Genomic DNA, 23,663 nt, shown 5'->3' with positions numbered 1-23,663 from the left:
TGGTAGCCAATCCAGGACACTAATACCTGGTCAAAACCCAAAGAGTAGCAACATTCCATGCTACCGATCCAGGGCAAGCAGACACTTCCCCCATGTCTTAATAACAGATTATGGACTTTTCCTCCAGGAATTTGTCTAAATCTTTCTTAAAACCAGCTACACTATCTGCTTTTACCATAACTTCTGGCCACTTCATTTTTAAGTTTAGATCTTTCCTTTCAAACAGAGACCTTGCTAGATGTCAAATACAGCACAAGGTAACTTCACATGGACTTAGCAGTGCAGGAAATGTGAATCTCCTCATACACCCACCATATAGTGCAAAAATGTGCAAAGGTCTGTTTTTTTCTTTCGATCACTACATAGCCTAATGCCACACAAGCAGTGCTGTTACAAACATATTCTGTAGGTCAATGCTAAGGATAACAAAGTTTACTTCCTTGGACCAGAAGGAGATACTGATAAACCACTGGAAGAGATTCCAAAACAACACCCAAAGACCCACTCAGTGTGTGAACCAGTTGAGTGGAGTGGACTAACTGGGGGGTGGAAATGGGCCCGGAGTTTGCTCAGCAGAATTTCCCAGACAACCTCTTCCTCTCAACACATTGACAAGCTGCCACCACCACCACTAGGAACACCTCACTGGGTAGGCCAGCTATGCTATAAACTTTATAAAACACATTATTATATTTTCTTATAAAGCACATATTTTAACTGAACTCTCTGACATCCTCAGCCTTTCCATTCACAAAAATAGAAGGAAGAAAAGTTCCCATTTCCTGCTGTCTCATGTCCCGGCCTATACAATATTTTTTTTCTGCAGACCCTTCAAAAGTCTGACCAAATCCTCATTTCACTTGCATTATAAAGTACTGAGGATGCCATCTCTCCCCAATCCCAGGTCCTAAAGTCTAAGACAGTAGCGCAAACTAATGCTGCCAGATTCAGGAAAAAAAAATTTGATTCGATTCAGCCTATTGAATTGGTTTTTCAATTCAATTTTCCTGCCCAGTTGGGTAATTTTTTTCAAAACTCCTGGTGGGTTTTATAGCTTTTTCACCCCTTTTGGCTTCTCCTAACCACACTGGCGCTGTGGTGTAAATAAAATAAAGAAACAAAAAGGACTTTTTCTCTCTCTGTTAAATCCTAGCTCACGTTTGCAGTCCAACACCAGCTCTGGCAGGATACACATTTCAAATCTGACATATTATAATCACAAAACAGAAAATAAAATTAATTTTTCTACCTTTTGTTGTCTGGTTATATTTCAAATGTTGTTGGTCCAAGGCTCTGGTTTTCTTCTGATAACTTGTTTGCCAGGGTCTCCTTCTTTCTGCATGCTAACCATCCATCTGCCAACTCTGTCCTCCCTTTCCATTTCCCTTCCCTTCCCAGGAAGTCTGGTATCTTTCCTTTTTTTCATCTCCCTCCACAGATCCACCTTTTCTTAACTACCCTTTCATCCGGCATCTCTCCCTCCTTCCCCACCACCCGAGTCCACCATCTCTCCCTTTCTTTTCCCAATTACCCTTCTATCCAGTATCTCTATCCCTCCTCCACACCATCCCTTGTGTCCAATTTCTCTCCCTTTCTGTTCCTTCCCTCCCTAAATCCCATGGTCCATCATCTCTCTCCCTCTCCTCTATTTTCAGACCCATTATTTCTTCCCCCCCCAAAGTTTGGCATATGCACGTCTCTTTGAACACCCCCTTCCCTCTGTGTACTTCTAAACCAGGGTCCCCCCCAAAGGCCTGTCCCCCTTTAAAGGTCTGCCTGTCCCCCCTTGAAGGCCTGCACCCCCCTTGAAGGCCTGTCCCACCCCCTTGTAGGCCTGTCCCCCCCTTGAAGGCCTGTCCCCCCCCCTTGTAGGCCTGTCCCCCCTTGAAGGCCTGCCTGCCTGTCCCCCCCTTGAAGGCTTGTCCCCCCCCTTGAAGGCCTGCACCCCCTTGAAGGTCTGCACCCCCCGAAGGCCTGCACCCCCGAAGGCCTGCACCCCCTGAAGGCCTGTCCCCCCCTTGAAGGCCTGCCTGCCTGTCCCCCCCTTGAAGGCCTGTCCCCCCCCTTGAACGCCTGCACCCCCTTGAAGGTTGGCACCCCCCCAAAGGCCTGCACCCCCCCTGAAGGCCTGTCCCCCCCTTGAAGGCCTGTCCCACCCCATTGTAGGCCTATCCCCCCCTTGAAGGCCTGTCCCCCCCTTGAAGGCCTGCCTGCCTGTCCCCCCCTTGAAGGCCTGTCCCACCTCCTTGAAGGCCTGTCCCACCCCCTTGTAGGCCTGTCCCCCCCTTGAAGGCCTGCCTGTCTGTCCCCCCCTTGAAGGCCTTTCCCCCCCTTGTAGGCCTGCACCCCCTTGAAGGTCTGCACCCCCCTGAAGGCCTGCACCCCCCTTGAAAACCTGTCCCCCCTTGAAGGCCTGCCAGCCTGTCACCCCCTCCCCCTTGTGCCTGATGCCCCGACCCACCCCGAAGGACCGCTCGCCCCCCTGGCCTCCCCGCACCACCTATGAAGCAGCCGCAGCAGGATCGCGATGTCAGCTATCCCTGCGCTGCTTAGGCGCTGCTTCCTGCGCTGCGATCCCGCCCCTCCTCTGACGTCAGAGGAGGGGCGGGACCGCGGCGCAGGAAGCAGCGCCCAAGCAGCTCAGGGATCGCTGACGTCGCGATCCTGCTGCGGGCTGCTTCATAGGTGGTGCTGGAAGGTCAGTGGGGCGAGCGGTCCTTCGGGCGTGGGGGGGGGGACTGAACGGCAAGGCCGGGAACACCCCCTCAGGGCTGGCACCCGGGGCGGACCTCCCCCCCTGCCCCCCCCCTTGGTACGCCACTGCGTTCAGTGCTGATTGATCAGAACAGTTCCTGGGGCAGGGAGAGTTATAGAAGGGTCCGCCCTCTAGCTCTGATTGGGGGAGAAGAGAAAAAAAGGCATCACTCTCAGCTCCTTCTGCTACTCGTAGCTAGGGTGGGAGGAGGAGCCAGGCTGGACATGCAGCTGGGAAGATGGGCGTCCGATTTAACCCCCCCCCCCTCCACCGTCCGCCGATGCTGCCACTGTTCTCCTTCTTACCTCCCTGCTGCTGCTGGTAATCGTCGCTCAGAAGCCTTCTTCCCAACGTCAGTTCTGATGTCGGAGAGGATGTTCCGGGCCAGCCAGGCAGCGATTGGCTGGCCCAAAACGTCCTCTCCGACGTCAGAATTGATGTGGGGAAGAAGGCTTCTGGACAGCGATTGCCAGCAGCAGCAGGGAGGTAAGAAGGAGAGTAGCAGCAGCAGCTGCTACGGCGGTGGTGACAGGGGGAGTGGTGGGGGGGTATAAATCGGGCGCTGGACGGAGGCTTTTCTTTTTTTGCACTGTAGGCAGGGAAGGAGGTAGATGGGCAGGCAGGATAGCTTCGGTGGTGAGGGTGGGACAAAGTCTGGAAGGCAGTGAGGGGGACATGGGAAGGAGGAACTAGGGGCACTAAGAACATGGGAAGGAGGCACTGGGAGCACTAAGGACATGGGAAGGAGGTACTGGGGCACTTAGAACATGGGAAGGAGGCACTTGGGGCACTAAGGACATAGGAAGGAAGGAAGGAGGGAATAGAAAGGGACAATTGTTGGGCCTGAGTGCAGAAAGAAATAAAAGAAAGGATACACAGTCAGAAGGAAACGCAACCAGAGACTCATGAAATCACCAGACAGCAAAGGTAGGAAAAATGATTTTATTTTCAATTTAGTGATCAAAATGTGTCAGTTTTGAGAATTTATATCTGCTGTCTATATTTTCCACTATATTTGTCTTTTTTTTAATACTTACTGAGGGGACATTGCATATTTTAAAGTCATCTGCCTTGACATCTTTGAACCCCCCCCCCCCCCAAATATAAATGATAATTAACATTTTCTATGCGTATAGTGTGCTTTGTAATTTTAAAAAAAAATTTATGGTTACCATTATGAATTAATAAGATATTATGTGTGCATGAAAAATAAATGGAAGAAATTGAGGGCGGGGCTAGGGCAGGATTGGGGAGGGAGTAGGGTGGGATTAGGATGGGGCTAGGGCGGGATTAGGGGAAGGACTGACAATTAATAGATGTCCCCTTTTGATGAAAAAATAAATGGTCACCTTAGGCATGGTGAAAAACATCTTTAGGTAATAATTCTATTTCCTTGGTCGTAGGCTGGCTGCAGACCACTGTAACCTCACTCGCCTAGTTGGTTTTCCGAGATGGGCAGTATGTCAAATGTATAATAAATTGGGAAACTTGGATGGCAGCAACTCCTCACCAAAACTTCATATGAGGACAAAAAGATAGCCATGAACACCCTGCCCTGAGGGCACAGAAAGAAGAAGAGGCCTTCCTAGCTGAGAAGCAAACCCAGGCCTTGCGGGTGAGAGCACCAAATCCCAACCACTAGACCACCAGGGATGGCTTGCTGGCTTCTTCTTTTTAACACATTCTCTGAAAATGATTTTCCAATAGCAAGACAGTGACCACCAAATAGCAGCAGGTGCCCTGTGGGAGGCTGACGCAACTCGATCAGATGATATGTGCAGCTGTATCTCTGCTCGCTTTTAAGGAGCAGAGATAGATCACATCTAGGATTAAAAACACAGGTGATAGGAGGCACAAAACTCAGAGCAACAATGTTAGACCACAGGCTGCGTGCACATGAGCTCTTTCGAAAGCTCAACTGGTATAGCGGAGCAATGTAGAAAAAATGAAGAAATCCTTAGGTTGCTGGTTCAATTCCGTCTTGAAGGATTCTAATTTTGCTGAGGTTCCCATCACAGAGCGCCTTTAGGTGACAATACAGCTAACAGCTCGTTCCCTTATAACAGCACCACAGTTTCTCAGGATGGCCAAAAGGTCTAAGGCACTACGTTCAGGTCATAGTTTCCCATGGAAGCAAGGGTTCAAATCCCACTCCTGATTAGCCAGAGACCCTTTTTTTTTCATACAAGGTTCCTGGGCCAACAACTGAGAAGCCTGCTCAGCTTACGCTTTTCTCAGCTGGTGCCACCCATTATCTCTCTCTTTCTTTCCGGCTCTTCGTGGTCATTCGGCACCAGAGTCAAACTCATCCATTTAGCTCAAAAGAAGCTTATACATCTTTACTCCTGCAAAAGTTCCGGGAGCTATCGCTCTGAGTTGAATCATTTTCCATTCTTGAGGAGTGGTGAACAGGTAACAGGTCTGTTTCCTTGGTGGTGGGCCCGACGCAAGCCATTGCGACTTCACCTGCCTAGATGGTTTTACCGAGATGGGCGGTATGAAACTTAGATGGCAGTGACGTCTCAGCAAAACCACATTTGAGGACAGAATGTAAGCGTCACGAACAGCCTACCCTGAGAGAGGGAAATGGCTTCCCTGGCCGGGAATCAAACCCGGGCCTTGGCGGTGGGAGCACCAAATCCTGACCACTAGACCACCAGGGATTGCTTGGTGTTTTATGACATTCTCTGACAACGATGTTCCGATGGCGGAACACTGACCTCCCAATAGCAGCAGCTGACACAACCCGCTCAGTTGCTCTATGCAGCTCTACTCGCTTTTAAGGAGCAAGGACTGATATCACAGACAGGGCTAAAAATACAGGGGATAGGAGGAGGCATCAAAGGCAGAGCAAGAAATCCTTAGGCCACTGGTTCAATTCCGGCTCACACAGCGGTCAGTTCAGCGGGTTCCCTAGTAGGTGAGCCACAGTTTCTCAGGATGGCCGAGCGGTCTAAGGCGCTGCGTTTAGGTCGCAGTCTCCCATGGAGGCGTGGGTTCAAATCCCACTCCTGATAAGCCAGAGGCCCTTATTTTATTTTATTTTTTTCCATTCAAGGTTCCATGGTCTGACAGTTGAGAAGCACGCTCAGCTTACGTTTCTCTGAGCTGGTGAGTGTCTTACCACCCATTCTCTCTCTTTTTTTCCGGCTCTTCGTGGTCATTGGGCACCACAGTCAAACTCATCCAGTTAACTCAAAAGAAGCTTTTATATCTTTACTAGCCTGGGAAAAGCACTGAAAACAGAGGGGGAGGCGGGAGAGGCAAGGAAACCAGACTTTGTCCACATGTCTAACCAAGTGGGCCCACGTAGCTCAGTCGGTAGAGCATCAGACTTTTAATCTGAGGGTCCAGGGTTCATGTCCCTGTGTGTGTGGGGCAGCCATTTTTCGACTGGAGAGTGACAGAAGGCTGAAATATTGGAGACTGTTTTGAAGTTCAAGGGGACGTGCTGAATACTATGCCCAATGGAGGGGAAGAATCCAGCCGAGGGAGACCTTTTCTTGAGGGATAGGGTTCTAGGGTGCATACCTGAGCCGTAACCGGGAGAAGCACAGAGGATCTCGGAAGGGATTGTTGAGCTTCATACTCAGAGTGGATGGGCAGACAGGATAGGCCTTTTGGATTTGATCTGCCCCATCCCACCACCACCCCTCTTGTAGATGTTGACCGTTGATGGCAGATAAACGCCAAACGGCCCATGCAGTCTGCCCATCCTCTCCCCGAGAGATCCCACTTTCTGGAATTCAGTCACAGTCTTTCTCTCCACACATCTTACTCCTGAGCCTACCACCTCCTAACTTCATCCTATTCCGGAGCTTCATTTCATATGAAAGAGACACGCCTCATGCGCATTAATGCCGCGAAGGTATTGAAACAGCTCTCTGATTTCTCCCCTCTCCCGCCTTGAGATGTGACCTCATTTTCCCAGAGCAGACAGGAGACAGGAGGTACAAATGAGCAGCGGAGACGATGGTTGAAGTACATAGTGCGAAGAGCAAACTGCCATAGCACTACGTGCCTGCCAGGGTATTTGGTTTAATGGGTTTTCAGAGAGAAAACCGCTGCTGCAAAAAGTTCTGTGAGCTAACCCGTGTGCTTCCTTACAAATACCCTCACGCTAGCTCAGAGTTGAATCATAGCAAATCCTGACCACAAGACCGCCGCTTGTGACCTCCCAACAGCAGCAGGTGCCCTTTGGGAGGCTGACACAAGCCGCTCAGCTGCTCTATGGAGCTCTGCTCGCTTTTAAGGAGCAAGGATAGACCACAGCTAGGGCTAAAAACACAGGTGAGAGGAGGCCCCAAAGCTGTAAATAACCTGAGCTCCTTCGATAGCTCAGTTGGTAGAGCGGAGGACTGTAGAGAAGATGAAGAAATCCTTAGGTCGCTGGTTCAACTCCGGCTCGAAGGATGCTAATTTTGCTGAGGTTCCTTCCTTTCACAGAGCTCCTTTAGGCGACAGTTCAGCTAACATCGCGTTCAATTGTAACAGAGCCTCAGTTTGTCAGGATGGCCGAGCGGTCTAAGGCGCTGCGTTCAGGTCGCAGTCTCCCATGGAGGCGTGGGTTCAAATCCCACTCCTGATAAGCCTGGAGGTTGTTTATTTTTTTTTTCTTCTTCTTCTCCATACAAGGTTCCTGGGCCAACAACTGAGAAGCCGGCTCAGCTTACGCTTTTCTGAGCTGGTGCCAGCCGTCATCTCTCTCTTTCTTTCCGGCTCTTCGTGGTCATTCGGCACCAGAGTCACTCATCCAGTAAGCTCAAAATAAGCTTATACATCTTTACTCCTGCAAAAGTTCCGGGAGCTATCGCTCTGAGTTGAATCATTTTCCATTCTTGAGGAGTGGTGAACAGGTAACAGGTCTGTTTCCTTGGTGGTGGGCCCGACGCAAGCCATTGCGACTTCACCTGCCTAGATGGTTTTACCGAGATGGGCGGTATGAAACTTAGATGGCAGTGACGTCTCAGCAAAACCACATTTGAGGACAGAATGTAAGCGTCACGAACAGCCTACCCTGAGAGAGGGAAATGGCTTCCCTGGCCGGGAATCGAACCCGGGCCTTGGCGGTGAGAGCACCAAATCCTGACCACTAGACCACCAGGGATTGCTTGGTGTTTTATGACATTCTCTGACAACGATGTTCCGATGGCGGAACACTGACCTCCCAATAGCAGCAGCTGACACAACCCGCTCAGTTGCTCTATGCAGCTCTACTCGCTTTTAAGGAGCAAGGACTGATATCACAGACAGGGCTAAAAATACAGGGGATAGGAGGAGGCATCAAAGGCAGAGCAAGAAATCCTTAGGCCACTGGTTCAATTCCGGCTCACACAGCGGTCAGTTCAGCGGGTTCCCTAGTAGACGAGCCACAGTTTGTCAGGATGGCCGAGCGGTCTAAGGCGCTGCGTTTAGGTCGCAGTCTCCCATGGAGGCGTGGGTTCAAATCCCACTCCTGATAAGCCAGAGGCCCTTATTTTATTTATTTTTTTTCCATTCAAGGTTCCATGGTCTGACAGTTGAGAAGCACGCTCAGCTTACGTTTCTCTGAGCTGGTGAGTGTCTTGCCACCCATTCTCTCTCTTTTTTTCCGGCTCTTCGTGGTCATTGGGCACCACAGTCAAACTCATCCAGTTAACTCAAAAGAAGCTTTTACATCTTTACTAGCCTGGGAAAAGCACTGAAAACAGAGGGGGGGCGGGAGAGGCAAGGAAACCAGACTTTGTCCATATGTCTAACCAAGTGGGCCCACGTAGCTCAGTCGGTTGAGCATCAGACTTTTAATCTGAGGGTCCAGGGTTCAAGTCCCTGTGTGGGTGGGGCAGCCATTTTTCAACTGGAGAGTGACAGAAGGCTGAAATATTGGAGACTATTTTGAAGTTCAAGGGGACGTGCTGAATACTATGCCCAATGGAGGGGAAGAATCCAGCCGAGGGAGACCTTTTCTTGAGGGATAGGGTGCTAGGGTGCATACCTGAGCCGTATCCGGGAGAAGCACAGAGGATCTCGGAAGGGATTGTTGAGCTTCATACTCAGAGTGGATGGGCAGACAGGATAGGCCTTTTGGATTTGATCTGCCCCATCCCACCACCACCCCTCTTGTAGATGTTGACCGTTGATGGCAGATAAACGCCAAACGGCCCATGCAGTCTGCCCATCCTCTCCCCGAGAGATCCCACTTTCTGGAATTCAGTCACAGTCTTTCTCTCCACACATCTTACTCCTGAGCCTACCACCTCCTAACTTCATCCTATTCCGGAGCTTCATTTCATATGAAAGAGACACGCCTCATGCGCATTAATGCCGCGAAGGTATTGAAACAGCTCTCTGATTTCTCCCCTCTCCCGCCTTGAGATGTGACCTCATTTTCCCAGAGCAGACAGGAGACAGGAGGTACAAATGAGCAGCGGAGACGATGGTTGAAGTACATAGTGCGAAGAGCAAACTGCCATAGCACTACGTGCCTGCCAGGGTATTTGGTTTAATGGGTTTTCAGAGAGAAAACCGCTGCTGCAAAAAGTTCTGTGAGCTAACCCGTGTGCTTCCTTACAAATACCCTCACGCTAGCTCAGAGTTGAATCATAGCAAATCCTGACCACAAGACCGCCGCTTGTGACCTCCCAACAGCAGCAGGTGCCCTTTGGGAGGCTGACACAAGCCGCTCAGCTGCTCTATGGAGCTCTGCTCGCTTTTAAGGAGCAAGGATAGACCACAGCTAGGGCTACAAACACAGGTGAGAGGAGGCCCCAAAGCTGTAAATAACCCAAGCTCCTTCGATAGCTCAGTTGGTAGAGCGGAGGACTGTAGAGAAGATGAAGAAATCCTTAGGTCGCTGGTTCAACTCCGGCTCGAAGGATGCTAATTTTGCTGAGGTTCCTTCCTTTCACAGAGCTCCTTTAGGCGACAGTTCATCTAACATCGCGTTCAATTGTAACAGAGCCTCAGTTTGTCAGGATGGCCGAGCGGTCTAAGGCGCTGCGTTCAGGTTGCAGTCTCCCATGGAGGCGTGGGTTCAAATCCCACTCCTGATAAGCCTGGAGGTTGTTTATTTTTTTTTTTCTTCTTCTTCTCCATACAAGGTTCCTGGGCCAACAACTGAGAAGCCGGCTCAGCTTACGCTTTTCTGAGCTGGTGCCAGCCGTCATCTCTCTCTTTCTTTCCGGCTCTTCGTGGTCATTCGGCACCAGAGTCACTCATCCAGTAAGCTCAAAATAAGCTTATACATCTTTACTCCTGCAAAAGTTCCGGGAGCTATCGCTCTGAGTTGAATCATTTTCCATTCTTGAGGAGTGGTGAACAGGTAACAGGTCTGTTTCCTTGGTGGTGGGCCCGACACAAGCCATTGCGACTTCACCTGCCTAGATGGTTTTACCGAGATGGGCGGTATGAAACTTAGATGGCAGTGACGTCTCAGCAAAACCACATTTGAGGACAGAATGTAAGCGTCACGAACAGCCTACCCTGAGAGAGGGAAATGGCTTCCCTGGCCGGGAATCGAACCCGGGCCTTGGCGGTGAGAGCACCAAATCCTGACCACTAGACCACCAGGGATTGCTTGGTGTTTTATGACATTCTCTGACAACGATGTTCCGATGGCGGAACACTGACCTCCCAATAGCAGCAGCTGACACAACCCGCTCAGTTGCTCTATGCAGCTCTACTCGCTTTTAAGGAGCAAGGACTGATATCACAGACAGGGCTAAAAATACAGGGGATAGGAGGAGGCATCAAAGGCAGAGCAAGAAATCCTTAGGCCACTGGTTCAATTCCGGCTCACACAGCGGTCAGTTCAGCGGGTTCCCTAGTGAGTGAGCCACAGTTTGTCAGGATGGCCGAGCGGTCTAAGGCGCTGCGTTTAGGTCGCAGTCTCCCATGGAGGCGTGGGTTCAAATCCCACTCCTGATAAGCCAGAGGCCCTTATTTTATTTTATTTTTTTCCATTCAAGGTTCCATGGTCTGACAGTTGAGAAGCACGCTCAGCTTACGTTTCTCTGAGCTGGTGAGTGTCTTACCACCCATTCTCTCTCTTTTTTTCCGGCTCTTCGTGGTCATTGGGCACCACAGTCAAACTCATCCAGTTAACTCAAAAGAAGCTTTTATATCTTTACTAGCCTGGGAAAAGCACTGAAAACAGAGGGGGAGGCGGGAGAGGCAAGGAAACCAGACTTTGTCCACATGTCTAACCAAGTGGGCCCACGTAGCTCAGTCGGTAGAGCATCAGACTTTTAATCTGAGGGTCCAGGGTTCAAGTCCCTGTGTGGGTGGGGCAGCCATTTTTCGACTGGAGAGTGACAGAAGGCTGAAATATTGGAGACTATTTTGAAGTTCAAGGGGACGTGCTGAATACTATGCCCAATGGAGGGGAAGAATCCAGCCGAGGGAGACCTTTTCTTGAGGGATAGGGTGCTAGGGTGCATACCTGAACCGTATCCGGGAGAAGCACAGAGGATCTCGGAAGGGATTGTTGAGCTTCATACTCAGAGTGGATGGGCAGACAGGATAGGCCTTTTGGATTTGATCTGCCCCATCCCACCACCACCCCTCTTGTAGATGTTGACCGTTGATGGCAGATAATCGACAAATGGCCCATGCAGTCTGCCCATCCTCTCCCCGAGAGATCCCACTTTCTGGAATTCAGTCACAGTCTTTCTCTCCACACATCTTACTCCTGAGCCTACCACCTCCTAACTTCATCCTATTCCGGAGCTTCATTTCATATGAAAGAGACACGCCTCATGCGCATTAATGCCGCGAAGGTATTGAAACAGCTCTCTGATTTCTCCCCTCTCCCGCCTTGAGATGTGACCTCATTTTCCCAGAGCAGACAGGAGACAGGAGGTACAAATGAGCAGCGGAGACGATGGTTGAAGTACATAGTGCGAAGAGCAAACTGCCATAGCACTACGTGCCTGCCAGGGTATTTGGTTTAATGGGTTTTCAGAGAGAAAACCGCTGCTGCAAAAAGTTCTGTGAGCTAACCCGTGTGCTTCCTTACAAATACCCTCACGCTAGCTCAGAGTTGAATCATAGCAAATCCTGACCACAAGACCGCCGCTTGTGACCTCCCAACAGCAGCAGGTGCCCTTTGGGAGGCTGACACAAGCCGCTCAGCTGCTCTATGGAGCTCTGCTCGCTTTTAAGGAGCAAGGATAGACCACAGCTAGGGCTAAAAACACAGGTGAGAGGAGGCCCCAAAGCTGTAAATAACCTGAGCTCCTTCGATAGCTCAGTTGGTAGAGCGGAGGATGAAGGGACACGTATCAGAACTTTAGTAAGTGTCCTTAGGCATATGTTGTTTAAAGATGCAAAGGTAGGCCCTGTTTATCTTTCCCTTCTTTGAAGACAGGTAATGTTTAAACAGAGTTGTAGTGAAGTGAATTCAATTGTTTTGTTAAGCCGTATTTACAGACAGCTTTAGTTAAGAAGCTCTGCTGGTCAAGGCTTTTTCTTACCTTTTGGACTTCAATCTCTAGCTAGGAAAAATGCTGATGTGTTTAAAGTTTCATGTGACCTTACGTCACATGCCATCACATGCTGGCAAACCTGATTCGTATAAATATGTGAAACTCATAATAAAAGACGGACATATTTGAAAGATGGTTTCTGGTCTTTAAGATGTGTCCCCAGGTACCTGACTTACATATGACAGAGACAGAGAAAGTATGGGGCAGGAATTGGGACCTGAATCCTTTTCAGTTGGGGGCACGTCCGCGATGGGCAGATGATATCACCAGTATTTTGTGAGTATTTCTGAATTTTTTCTGTTCTTTAATACTCACTGGGTAGTGGTGACCTGTACCCAACCCTTTATTTTAAGTTCAAGCTTTGGGTTCTATTATGGAGTTTTTTTGGGAAAAATCTCGGGGTACTTTTGGTAAGCACCCCTCATATATATACGCAGCTGCCATTCTTTCGGAAAGAATGAAATTATTTATAGAACCCCCCTGCCCACTCTGTCATTTGTAAGGTTAAAAACTTTTATAGAGTTTAAGATTTTATTGTCTCTTATTACTGTACCTCGCTTATAAGGTAAGATAAGCGAATATTTTTGCATTGTTATATTGCTTTTGTAATGAGTCATAAAGGCACTTACTCCTAGACAAATGAGACTTGTACGGCTGTGTGTGTGTATGACATTTTTCCTTCAGCTCACATCTTTCTGTGTCACCAATGTTTACCACTGAGGTAGGACATGCTGTTATGTGGAATGAATTGAAAGCGCTGTTTGAATCAGTCTAAGATCTTTCCCTTGTAGTTTGTACACAAGCACTATTTCTTGTCTTCCTTTTGATCCTGACTAATTTTGTGCGTTTCTTCTACCGGCTGCTTTCTTTGTGTTCTGTGCTGGATCATAAAAAAAAAAAAAAGAAACAAGAAAAAGAAAAAATTCCGTTTTAAAGGTTTTCTTTCTTGTGCAGAGCAAAGCTAATCTGTTCTTTGCTTTCATTATCAGGGTCTGTGCATGAATGTTTTTGTCCCTTCCCCCAGACTTCTCTGTTTGGGCTTCCACTGACCCCCTATAGTGCTTCTTTGAAGTTACTCATTCTTGGTTTTATAAAGCAGTAAGGTGAGATTCCACTGCTTGTCTCTTGACTTTTCTCCGGCATTATCAAAACCACCATCTCTTCTTATAATACGCCCATCGCTCTTGTTGCCAAAGCTGATGGCATTATTAGGGCTGTTAGAGTTTTTGTAATTCTCATTGCACTTATGTTTCTTCCACCATTCCACCTGCAGCCAATGATTTTTTTCTGTCATTGTCCTAAAGAATGTTTTATTTTTAATCCCTTTGGTGAGGCTGCCTTCACCTTTAAGCAACAGTATACCTAGTGTGGAATGTCCTTCGGGCTATTCTACAAGTCATGCACTGCCCCTCATGGTCCTATTCTTATTTTGTACAACTTTTGTGTTCCATAATTCTAGAGACCTGTCAGGCTGATAGTTTGCACCTTTTATAATGATTGTCTGTGTGTGGTCACAAGGTGTCATGAAATAAACTGCACTGGTGTGCGTCTGAAGTGAAATACCTGGGTTTTGTCCTGTCTCATGGTCAGAGGAAAATCTGCACTTTCTGCACTGCTGCTATTCTGTGTCTGCCCCGCCCAGCTACCAAGAAAGACATGCTTACTTTTCTTGCTATGATTGGTCACTGCCGCCAATGGATCTCTGCTTGTTCCTTCTATGACCAGATTTTGAGACAGACCCTGGTTTCTGAAATGACTGCTCTTATCAGATGGACTTATGAAATGTTGGACATTTAAGATGTGCTTTGGTTTCTAGCTCAAGTTTGGGTTTTCCTGCTTATGCCCACATGTTTTATCTCTTTGTTTGGGACTATTGTAACACCATGAAGGGAGAACATGGCGGTAAATTACGCTCTGTTGCCTTTTTTTATAGTCACTCCTGTTCAAGAAAGCCCTGGCTGCTTGTGCTATGGTGGTAGAGATGGTTACTTCTTTGATCCTAGGTCACCCCATTACCCTTCATACTTTTCACGATGTCCAAGCCCTTCTTTTAAATAGGCTTCTGGGTCTCAAGGGTGAACAGGATTCTCTTCCTCTCTTTTTTCACAGCTTCAGTCCTTTGTTACCACCCCCTCCTCTGAATTTGATGCCTGGCGTTTGGCAGGTGCCCAAAGCCGCCCTTTTGGACGGACTTTGGTGCAAAGAGGGGAAACCCTGGATACCAGCTGCTAGCTCTCCCTTATTCATTGCCCAATATCATGGTATTGGTTATCGTAGTGCTCGCTCGACATTTTAACTTCTTGCTAGTGATATTTTCATTCTTGACCTTTTGCTCCTTGATACAGAGATATATAGCTCAATAATTACAGCTGGCACGGTTGTGAATTGAAAATAAATTGGAAAATACAATTCCTTTCTATTGTTTTAGCTGAAATTAGGATGTTGCTAATTTAAAATGGTTTTTTCCGGATTTATACATAGCCATCCCAGATCCATTTTGGCACAGATATTTCTAATGTTTTCCACGGGTCCTCTTTATCACTGCAGAGATAGAGACGCTCCAAAGAGACATTAGCTTTATGCCTTTTTTCAAATATGAGATGGTTATGATATACATTATTTGTTGTTTTGGTTTTTTTTATATCAATGTGTTTATTTGCAGAGTTAAATTCAGCCCTGCACACTTGACAGATGGAGAAATAGCTCCACGTTTAAAAAACTTTATGTTTTGTCTGTGTCATGTCTACTTGTCTTAGTTTAGTGGGTACCCCAGGATACATAATATTGGCCATTTCTAGAGCTCTTTTTCCATTTCTTACTAGCCTAACTGCGCAATGTTCTTTTACCTATAGCTTTTATATTCTGAATATAGTTTAGTTAAGGGTTATATGTTTAAGAAAAAAGTTTTACTTTATACAGCATTTATTTCGTGGTGTTCCCTACATATGATCCATTCAATATACATTTCTGAATACATTCAGTACATCAGTATGGTCTCTCTGAGGTGCATAATAGTTATATGCAGCACGATAAAAATATATCCTTTTGGATTGTTCAATTAAGAACCTTAAGTAACTGAGTATTGTCTCTCTTTTGCAATAGCTATGCTAAGTGAATGAATTGGTATTGTTGCATGTTGCCACATTCAGTACAGGCAACATGGTTTCTCTTGTTTTCTATCTCTTATTTGGATCACATTGGAGTACAGCTGCTGAATGATATTTGGAATGCTTTTCAAGCATTTCTTTTCAAGTATCTCTTTCTGTATGCACAGACATCTGGCTGCTCTCCCTTTGAGGTTCTCACGGGATGACCTTTCCCCGCCCCATGGGTAGATTTTCCCTTGATACAGGAGGAATACGTCCAAAAGCTAATTGAAATATTAGGGTTTGTTCAAAGAAACGTGTCTTGCACTTCTCCTTTCTCTCCACAGATTCCTACCCATTTTTTCCAGCCTGGTGATTATCCAGCAGCTTTCCAAGGATCGGAAGCAGACAGATTTCCCCTTTGGCCTTCCCACTACTGTGATCGCTGTGACCAGGCCCGCTGCACTCACTGAGGAGTTTCCTGTTTGGATCCACGCAAGTCGCTTGAAGAGGGTTAACCTAAAACCCCAGAAGCAAGTCTTCCCTGCGCAGATTTCACCTCCTCCAGTGGAACAACATGATGATCTCATTGCAGCATTCTACCAACTTTATCATTCTCTTACTGGCACTGCTGCTGCTAGTTTTTCTCCCTGTATGAATCCTTTTCACTGGGTCTACAGGGATGATGTGTTCTGGGTCCACGACACTTTCTGCCCATACCCATCTGTAAATGACACTCCTGCTGTAAACAGCACCCCCGACACCTCTTTGCGAACACGATGTCAAGCTGGACTACTCCCTCGCAAAGGCTGTCCTTCAATTGGAATCCAGAAAAGACCGATGCTACCCTTTGGTATAATTCCAGCAGTGTACAGGTTGCCACCTTCTCCTTTGAGTATTGTGACATTGTGGACTGTTTATCAATTGATATCCCAAGGCTGTGCCATTGGTCCTCAGAGATTCCTAAAACTAAGGACATATATGTATATGTTACTGACTTACGTTGGGGGGATAAGTGTGCATTCTGGGGAGTGGTAGGGTGGAATATTAATACTGACTGGGTTTATAAACTAGAAAATACTCTGAAAAACAGTGGACCAAAATGGTAAATCACTGCTTACTTGTATGACCCTTCATAAGGTTGGACACTGTTATAGGAAAAGTGTTCCTGCACAAATTATTAAGCTTTCTCTTACTATTGACAACCCTAGACCTACTGATGAAGGTATGTACATTATGGACATGAGGTTTAAGGGTGGGTCTAGCTATCATCAGTTTTCTTATGGGATCTATCTACCTCCACTCATCTTCTCCCGCCATTTTGTGGGGGCCCCAAAAAATGCTAACCCACTGGCCCCTACATTCAATAAACTTACTGACATGATGGCTATTGCCAATCCCACTTTTGAAGATATTGTGGCTGTTGAGGTAGGGTTTTCAGAACGTAACCTTTGGTTAGAATGGATGAAATTCACTGCTGATCAACATAATAAGAGTAATTGTTACATATGTGCTCAAGCTAGACCCCATCTAGGAACCGTACATCTGGACCTCCCTCCTGGTATCCAACCATGCCTTTTTGGGTTATTTACCTATCCCCTTTGTGCACTGTAGTGTTCTAAATACCCTTTGTTGCCAGGACAACAAAAGCTTGATATTGCCGTTATCATCTATAAGGGCAATTACATATGTCATGTTTCTATTCTGACACAGGGTAGTTTTGTAGGTAATTTACCCCCAGGTTATTGTTCTGTCTTGGCTCATAGGTATGCCCTATTGTTGCTGCATCAGATTTGATATTTACTGGCTTTATGGAGACTTTTGGCTCCCTGTTAAGCTACCCAGCCAGTGGATAGGCCAGTGCACTTTAGTTAAGGTTACCATGCTCCTGCATATTTTTCTGAAAGGCATCCTTCCTATTCACATGGTTTTTCCTTTTATTTGTCTTGATATAAATCTGATCACATGTATACATAGATGCTAGAGGGGTCCCAGATGAATTTAAGGCCCGAGCTCAGGTTAAGGCTGGGTTTGAGTTCCTTATTCCCTTTATTACTATTAATAAGAATGTTGATCGGATTAGTTAAAATTATTATAATCAGCAACGCTTTGTGAACTATTCTAGGGACGCCTTGCAAAGTATTACTGATCAATTAGGCTCCATTTCTCAGATGGTTCTCAAAATCGTATGGCCCTAGCTAGGATTCTAGCTGAAAAATTCTCCTCAGTACTTTATGCTGTTGTACTTTTCTTTCTGACAATATAGGTCCTACTATGGACATTCAGAAATTAGCAGACCTCTTTGCTGAGTTCAAATGTAACTCTGATTTATCTAATTCTTGGGATCAGCACTTTAGTTGAATGCATAATCTCTTATTATTTGCACTCTTATCTTGACTGCTCATGTACTGTGTTATTCGTATTACAGCTCCTAAAAGACCCCTCCTTGAGAGACATACCTAAGGTATCACTCCCTTCCAGCTCATGCTGTGTATTTGTGACGTCATTTACATGTCGTAAGAGGGGATTTGAAGGGACACGTATCAGAACTTTAGTAAGTGTCCTTAGGCATATGTTGTTTAAAGATGCAAAGGTAGGCCCTGTTTATCTTTCCCTTCTTTGAAGACAGGTAATGTTTAAACAGAGTTGTAGTGAAGTGAATTCAATTGTTTTGTTAAGCCGTATTTACAGACAGCTTTAGTTAAGAAGCTCTGCTGGTCAAGGCTTTTTCTTACCTTTTGGACTTCAATCTCTAGCTAGGAAAAATGCTGATGTGTTTAAAGTTTCATGTGACCTTACGTCACATGCCATCACATGCTGGCAAACCTGATTCGTATAAATATGTGAAACTCATAATAAAAGACGGACATATTTGAAAGATGGTTTCTGGTCTTTAAGATGTGTCCCCAGGTACCTGACTTACATATGACAGAGACAGAGAAAGTATGGGGCAGGAATTGGGACCTGAATCCTTTTCAGAGGACTGTAGAGAAGATGAAGAAATCCTTAGGTCGCTGGTTCAACTCCGGCTCGAAGGATGCTAATTTTGCTGAGGTTCCTTCCTTTCACAGAGCTCCTTTAGGCGACAGTTCAGCTAACATCGCGTTCAATTGTAACAGAGCCTCAGTTTGTCAGGATGGTCGAGCGGTCTAAGGCGCTGTGTTCAGGTCGCAGTCTCCCATGGAGGCGTGGGTTCAAATCCCACTCCTGATAAGCCTGGAGGTTGTTTATTTTTTTTTTTCTTCTTCTTCTCCATACAAGGTTCCTGGGCCAACAACTGAGAAGCCGGCTCAGCTTACGCTTTTCTGAGCTGGTGCCAGCCGTCATCTCTCTCTTTCTTTCCGGCTCTTCGTGGTCATTCGGCACCAGAGTCACTCATCCAGTTAGCTCAAAATAAGCTTGTACATCTTTACTCCTGCAAAAGTTCCGGGAGCTATCGCTCCCAGTTGAATCATTTTCCATTCTTGATGAGTGGTGAACAGGTAACAGGTCTGTTTCCTTGGTGGTGGGCCCGACGCAAGCCATTGCGACTTCACCTGCCTAGATGGTTTTACCGAGATGGGCGGTATGAAACTTAGATGGCAGTGACGTCTCAGCAAAACCACATTTGAGGACAGAATGTAAGCGTCACGAACAGCCTACCCTGAGAGAGGGAGATGGCTTCCCTGGCCAGGAATCGAACCCGGGCCTTGGCGGTGAGAGCACCAAATCCTGACCACTAGACCACCAGGGATTGCTTTGTGTTTTATGACATTCTCTGACAACGATGTTCCGATGGCGGGACACTGACCTCCCAATAGCAGCAGCTGACACAACCCGCTCAGTTGCTCTATGCAGCTCTACTCGCTTTTAAGCAGCAAGGACTGATATCACAGACAGGGCTAAAAATACAGGGGATAGGAGGAGGCATCAAAGGCAGAGCAAGAAATCCTTAGGCTGCTGGTTCAATTCTGGCTCGAAGGATGCTGATTTTGCTGAAGTTCCTCTCACACAGCGGTCAGTTCAGCGGTTCCCTAGTAGGCGAGCCACAGTTTGTCAGGATGGCCGAGCGGTCTAAGGTGCTGTGTTCAGGTCGCAGTCTCCCATGGAGGTGTGGGTTCAAATCCCACTCCTGATAAGCCTGGAGGTTGTTTATTTTTTTTTTTCTTCTTCATCTCCATACAAGGTTCCTGGGCCAACAACTGAGAAGCCGGCTCAGCTTACGCTTTTCTGAGCTGGTGCCAGCCGTCATCTCTCTCTTTCTTTCCGGCTCTTCGTGGTCATTCGGCACCAGAGTCACTCATCCAGTTAGCTCAAAATAAGCTTTTACATCTTTACTCCTGCAAAAGTTCCGGGAGCTATCGCTCCCAGTTGAATCATTTTCCATTCTTGAGGAGTGGTGAACAGGTAACAGGTCTGTTTCCTTGGTGGTGGGCCCGACGCAAGCCATTGCGACTTCACCTGCCTAGATGGTTTTACCGAGATGGGCGGTATGAAACTTAGATGGCAGTGACGTCTCAGCAAAACCACATTTGAGGACAGAATGTAAGCGTCACGAACAGCCTAACCTGAGAGAGGGAGATGGCTTCCCTGGCCGGGAATCGAACCCAGGCCTTGGCGGTGAGAGCACCAAATCCTGACCACTAGACCACCAGGGATTGCTTGGTGTTTTATGACATTCTCTGACAACGATGTTCCGATGGCGGGACACTGACCTCCCAATAGCAGCAGCTGACACAACCCGCTCAGTTGCTCTATGCAGCTCTACTCGCTTTTAAGGAGCAAGGACTGATATCACAGACAGGGCTAAAAATACAGGGGATAGGAGGAGGCATCAAAGGCAGAGCAAGAAATCCTTAGGCCGCTGGTTCAATTCCGGCTCGAAGGATGCTGATTTTGCTGAAGTTCCTCTCACACAGCGGTCAGTTCAGCGGGTTCCCTAGTAGGCTAGCCACAGTTTGTCTGGATAGCCGAGCGGTCTAAGGCGCTGCGTTTAGGTCGCAGTCTCCCATGGAGGTGTGGGTTCAAATCCCACTCCTGATAAGCCAGAGGCCCTTATTTTATTTTATTTTTTTCCATTCAAGGTTCCATGGTCTGACAGTTGAGAAGCACGCTCAGCTTACGTTTCTCTGAGCTGGTGAGTGTCTTGCCACCCATTCTCTCTCTTTTTTTCCGGCTCTTCGTGGTCATTGGGCACCACAGTCAAACTCATCCAGTTAACTCAAAAGAAGCTTTTATATCTTTACTAGCCTGGGAAAAGCACTGAAAACAGAGGGGGGGGGGGGCGGGAGAGGCAAGGAAACCAGACTTTGTCCACATGTCTAACCAAGTGGGCCCACGTAGCTCAGTCGGTAGAGCATCAGACTTTTAATCTGAGGGTCCAGGGTTCAAGTCCCTGTGTGGGTGGGGCAACCATTTTTCGACTGGAGAGTGACAGAAGGCGGATATTGGAGACTATTTTGAAGTTCAAGGGGACGTGCTGAATACTATGCCCAATGGAGGGGAAGAATCCAGCCGAGGGAGACCTTTTCTTGAGGGATAGGGTGCTAGGGTGCATACCTGAGCCGTATCCGGGAGAAGCACAGAGGATCTCGGAAGGGATTGTTGAGCTTCATACTCAGAGTGGATGGGCAGACAGGATAGGCCTTTTGGATTTGATCTGCCCCATCCCACCACCACTCCTCTTGTAGATGTTGACCGTTGATGGCAGATAAACGCCAAACGGCCCATGCAGTCTGCCCATCCTCTCCCCGAGAGATCCCACTTTCTGGAATTCAGTCACAGTCTTTCTCTCCACACATCTTACTCCTGAGCCTACCACCTCCTAACTTCATCCTATTCCGGAGCTTCATTTCATATGAAAGAGACACGCCTCATGCGCATTAATGCCACGAAGGTATTGAAACAGCTCTCTGATTTCTCCCCTCTCCCGCCTTGAGATGTGACCTCATTTTCCCAGAGCAGACAGGAGACAGGAGGTACAAATTAGCAGCGGAGACGATGGTTGAAGTACATAGTGCGAAGAGCAAACTGCCATAGCACTACGTGCCTGCCAGGGTATTTGGTTTAATGGGTTTTCAGAGAGAAAACCGCTGCTGCAAAAAGTTCTGTGAGCTAACCCGTGTGCTTCCTTACAAATACCCTCACGCTAGCTCAGAGTTGAATCATACCAAATCCTGACCACAAGACCGCCGCTTGTGACCTCCCAACAGCAGCAGGTGCCCTTTGGGAGGCTGACACAAGCAGCTCAGCTGCTCTATGGAGCTCTGCTCGCTTTTAAGGAGCAAGGATAGACCACAGCTAGGGCTAAAAACACAGGTGAGAGGAGGCCCCAAAGCTGCAAATAACCTGAGCTCCTTCGATAGCTCAGTTGGTAGAGCGGAGGACTGTAGAGAAGATGAAGAAATCCTTAGGTCGCTGGTTCAACTCCGGCTCGAAGGATGCTAATTTTGCTGAGGTTCCTTCCTTTCACAGAGCTCCTTTAGGCGACAGTTCAGCTAACATCGCGTTCAATTGTAACAGAGCCTCAGTTTGTCAGGATGGCCGAGCGGTCTAAGGCGCTGCGTTCAGGTAGCAGTCTCCCATGGAGGTGTGGGTTCAAATCCCACTCCTGATAAGCCTGGAGGTTGTTTTTTTTTTTTTTTCTTCTTCTTCTCCATACAAGGTTCCTGGGCCAACAACTGAGAAGCCGGCTCAGCTTACGCTTTTCTGAGCTGGTGCCAGCCGTCATCTCTCTCTTTCTTTCCGGCTCTTCGTGGTCATTCGGCACCAGAGTCACTCATCCAGTTAGCTCAAAATAAGCTTTTACATCTTTACTCCTGCAAAAGTTCCGGGAGCTATCGCTCCCAGTTGAATCATTTTCCATTCTTGAGGAGTGGTGAACAGGTAACAGGTCTGTTTCCTTGGTGGTGGGCCCGACGCAAGCCATTGCGACTTCACCTGCCTAGATGGTTTTACCGAGATGGGCGGTATGAAACTTAGATGGCAGTGACGTCTCAGCAAAACCACATTTGAGGACAGAATGTAAGCGTCACGAACAGCCTACCCTGAAGAGAGGGAGATGGCTTCCCTGGCCGGGAATCGAACCCAGGCCTTGGCGGTGAGAGCACCAAATCCTGACCACTAGACCACCAGGGATTGCTTGGTGTTTTATGACATTCTCTGACAACTGATGTTCCGATGGCGGGACACTGACCTCCCAATAGCAGCAGCTGACACAACCCGCTCAGTTGCTCTATGCAGCTCTACTCGCTTTTAAGGAGCAAGGACTGATATCACAGACAGGGCTAAAAATACAGGGGATAGGAGGAGGCATCAAAGGCAGAGCAAGAAATCCTTAGGCCGCTGGTTCAATTCCGGCTCGAAGGATGCTGATTTTGCTGAAGTTCCTCTCACACAGCGGTCAGTTCAGCGGGTTCCCTAGTAGGCGAGCCACAGTTTGTCAGGATGGCCGAGCGGTCTAAGGCGCTGCGTTTAGGTAAGCAGTCTCCCATGGAGGCGTGGGTTCAAATCCCACTCCTGATAAGCCAGAGGCCCTTATTTTATTATTTTTTTTTTCCATTCAAGGTTCCATGGTCTGACAGTTGAGAAGCACGCTCAGCTTACGTTTCTCTGAGCTGGTGAGTGTCTTGCCACCCATTCTCTCTCTTTTTTTCCGGCTCTTCGTGGTCATTGGGCACCACAGTCAAACTCATCCAGTTAACTCAAAAGAAGCTTTTACATCTTTACTAGCCTGGGAAAAGCACTGAAAACAGAGGGGGGGCGGGAGAGGCAAGGAAACCAGACTTTGTCCACATGTCTAACCAAGTGGGCCCACGTAGCTCAGTCGGTAGAGCATCAGACTTTTAATCTGAGGGTCCAGGGTTCAAGTCCCTGTGTGGGTGGGACAGCCATTTTTCGACTGGAGAGTGACAGAAGGCTGAAATATTGGAGACTATTTTGAAGTTCAAGGGGACGTGCTGAATACTATGCCCAATGGAGGGGAAGAATCCAGCCGAGGGAGATCCTTTTCTTGAGGGATAGGGTGCTAGGGTGCATACCTGAGCCGTATCCGGGAGAAGCACAGAGGATCTCGGAAGGGATTGTTGAGCTTCATACTCAGAGTGGATGGGCAGACAGGATAGGCCTTTTGGATTTGATCTGCCCCATCCCACCACCACCCCTCTTGTAGATGTTGACCGTTGATGGCAGATAAACGCCAAACGGCCCATGCAGTCTGCCCATCCTCTCCCCGAGAGATCCCACTTTCTGGAATTCAGTCACAGTCTTTCTCTCCACACATCTTACTCCTGAGCCTACCACCTCCTAACTTCATCCTATTCCGGAGCTTCATTTCATATGAAAGAGACACGCCTCATGCGCATTAATGCCGCGAAGGTA

At 47.7% G+C, this 23,663-nt stretch overlaps 24 non-coding genes across 24 annotated transcripts; 18 read left to right on the top strand and 6 right to left on the bottom strand.

Annotated features, from left to right (window-relative positions):
* Positions 1–5,346: 5,346 nt before the first annotated feature.
* On the bottom strand, positions 5,347–5,418 carry TRNAG-CCC. Its single transcript has one exon. It is a non-coding gene; the product is annotated as a tRNA-Gly (tRNA).
* A 271-nt stretch (positions 5,419–5,689) lies between these two features.
* On the top strand, positions 5,690–5,772 carry TRNAL-UAG. The gene has a single exon. It is a non-coding gene; the product is annotated as a tRNA-Leu (tRNA).
* A 286-nt stretch (positions 5,773–6,058) lies between these two features.
* TRNAK-UUU lies at positions 6,059–6,131 on the top strand. The gene has a single exon. It is a non-coding gene; the product is annotated as a tRNA-Lys (tRNA).
* Positions 6,132–7,082: 951 nt separating this feature from the next.
* Positions 7,083–7,168, top strand: TRNAY-GUA. Its single transcript is given in 2 exon segments — positions 7,083–7,119; positions 7,133–7,168. It is a non-coding gene; the product is annotated as a tRNA-Tyr (tRNA).
* Positions 7,169–7,260: 92 nt separating this feature from the next.
* Positions 7,261–7,343, top strand: TRNAL-CAG. Its single transcript has one exon. It is a non-coding gene; the product is annotated as a tRNA-Leu (tRNA).
* Positions 7,344–7,790: 447 nt separating this feature from the next.
* Positions 7,791–7,862, bottom strand: TRNAE-CUC. The gene has a single exon. It is a non-coding gene; the product is annotated as a tRNA-Glu (tRNA).
* A 271-nt stretch (positions 7,863–8,133) lies between these two features.
* On the top strand, positions 8,134–8,216 carry TRNAL-UAG. Its single transcript has one exon. It is a non-coding gene; the product is annotated as a tRNA-Leu (tRNA).
* Positions 8,217–8,501: 285 nt separating this feature from the next.
* Positions 8,502–8,574, top strand: TRNAK-UUU. The gene has a single exon. It is a non-coding gene; the product is annotated as a tRNA-Lys (tRNA).
* Positions 8,575–9,525: 951 nt separating this feature from the next.
* TRNAY-GUA lies at positions 9,526–9,611 on the top strand. The gene is given in 2 exon segments: positions 9,526–9,562; positions 9,576–9,611. It is a non-coding gene; the product is annotated as a tRNA-Tyr (tRNA).
* Positions 9,612–9,703: 92 nt separating this feature from the next.
* Positions 9,704–9,786, top strand: TRNAL-CAG. Its single transcript has one exon. It is a non-coding gene; the product is annotated as a tRNA-Leu (tRNA).
* A 448-nt stretch (positions 9,787–10,234) lies between these two features.
* On the bottom strand, positions 10,235–10,306 carry TRNAE-CUC. Its single transcript has one exon. It is a non-coding gene; the product is annotated as a tRNA-Glu (tRNA).
* A 271-nt stretch (positions 10,307–10,577) lies between these two features.
* On the top strand, positions 10,578–10,660 carry TRNAL-UAG. Its single transcript has one exon. It is a non-coding gene; the product is annotated as a tRNA-Leu (tRNA).
* Positions 10,661–10,946: 286 nt separating this feature from the next.
* TRNAK-UUU lies at positions 10,947–11,019 on the top strand. Its single transcript has one exon. It is a non-coding gene; the product is annotated as a tRNA-Lys (tRNA).
* Positions 11,020–18,435: 7,416 nt separating this feature from the next.
* Positions 18,436–18,518, top strand: TRNAL-CAG. The gene has a single exon. It is a non-coding gene; the product is annotated as a tRNA-Leu (tRNA).
* Positions 18,519–18,966: 448 nt separating this feature from the next.
* On the bottom strand, positions 18,967–19,038 carry TRNAE-CUC. The gene has a single exon. It is a non-coding gene; the product is annotated as a tRNA-Glu (tRNA).
* Positions 19,039–19,339: 301 nt separating this feature from the next.
* TRNAL-CAG lies at positions 19,340–19,422 on the top strand. Its single transcript has one exon. It is a non-coding gene; the product is annotated as a tRNA-Leu (tRNA).
* A 448-nt stretch (positions 19,423–19,870) lies between these two features.
* Positions 19,871–19,942, bottom strand: TRNAE-CUC. The gene has a single exon. It is a non-coding gene; the product is annotated as a tRNA-Glu (tRNA).
* A 302-nt stretch (positions 19,943–20,244) lies between these two features.
* Positions 20,245–20,327, top strand: TRNAL-UAG. Its single transcript has one exon. It is a non-coding gene; the product is annotated as a tRNA-Leu (tRNA).
* Positions 20,328–20,617: 290 nt separating this feature from the next.
* On the top strand, positions 20,618–20,690 carry TRNAK-UUU. The gene has a single exon. It is a non-coding gene; the product is annotated as a tRNA-Lys (tRNA).
* A 949-nt stretch (positions 20,691–21,639) lies between these two features.
* TRNAY-GUA lies at positions 21,640–21,725 on the top strand. Its single transcript is given in 2 exon segments — positions 21,640–21,676; positions 21,690–21,725. It is a non-coding gene; the product is annotated as a tRNA-Tyr (tRNA).
* Positions 21,726–21,817: 92 nt separating this feature from the next.
* TRNAL-CAG lies at positions 21,818–21,900 on the top strand. The gene has a single exon. It is a non-coding gene; the product is annotated as a tRNA-Leu (tRNA).
* A 449-nt stretch (positions 21,901–22,349) lies between these two features.
* TRNAE-CUC lies at positions 22,350–22,421 on the bottom strand. Its single transcript has one exon. It is a non-coding gene; the product is annotated as a tRNA-Glu (tRNA).
* A 303-nt stretch (positions 22,422–22,724) lies between these two features.
* TRNAL-UAG lies at positions 22,725–22,808 on the top strand. Its single transcript has one exon. It is a non-coding gene; the product is annotated as a tRNA-Leu (tRNA).
* A 286-nt stretch (positions 22,809–23,094) lies between these two features.
* On the top strand, positions 23,095–23,167 carry TRNAK-UUU. The gene has a single exon. It is a non-coding gene; the product is annotated as a tRNA-Lys (tRNA).
* The last annotated feature ends 496 nt before the right edge of the window (positions 23,168–23,663 follow it).

Source organism: Geotrypetes seraphini, chromosome 3, assembly GCF_902459505.1.
Source record: "Geotrypetes seraphini chromosome 3, aGeoSer1.1, whole genome shotgun sequence".
Classification (NCBI taxonomy): domain Eukaryota; kingdom Metazoa; phylum Chordata; class Amphibia; order Gymnophiona; family Dermophiidae; genus Geotrypetes; species Geotrypetes seraphini.
Note: the sequence above shows the minus strand (reverse complement) of the source record. Positions and strands in the feature narration are given on the sequence as shown.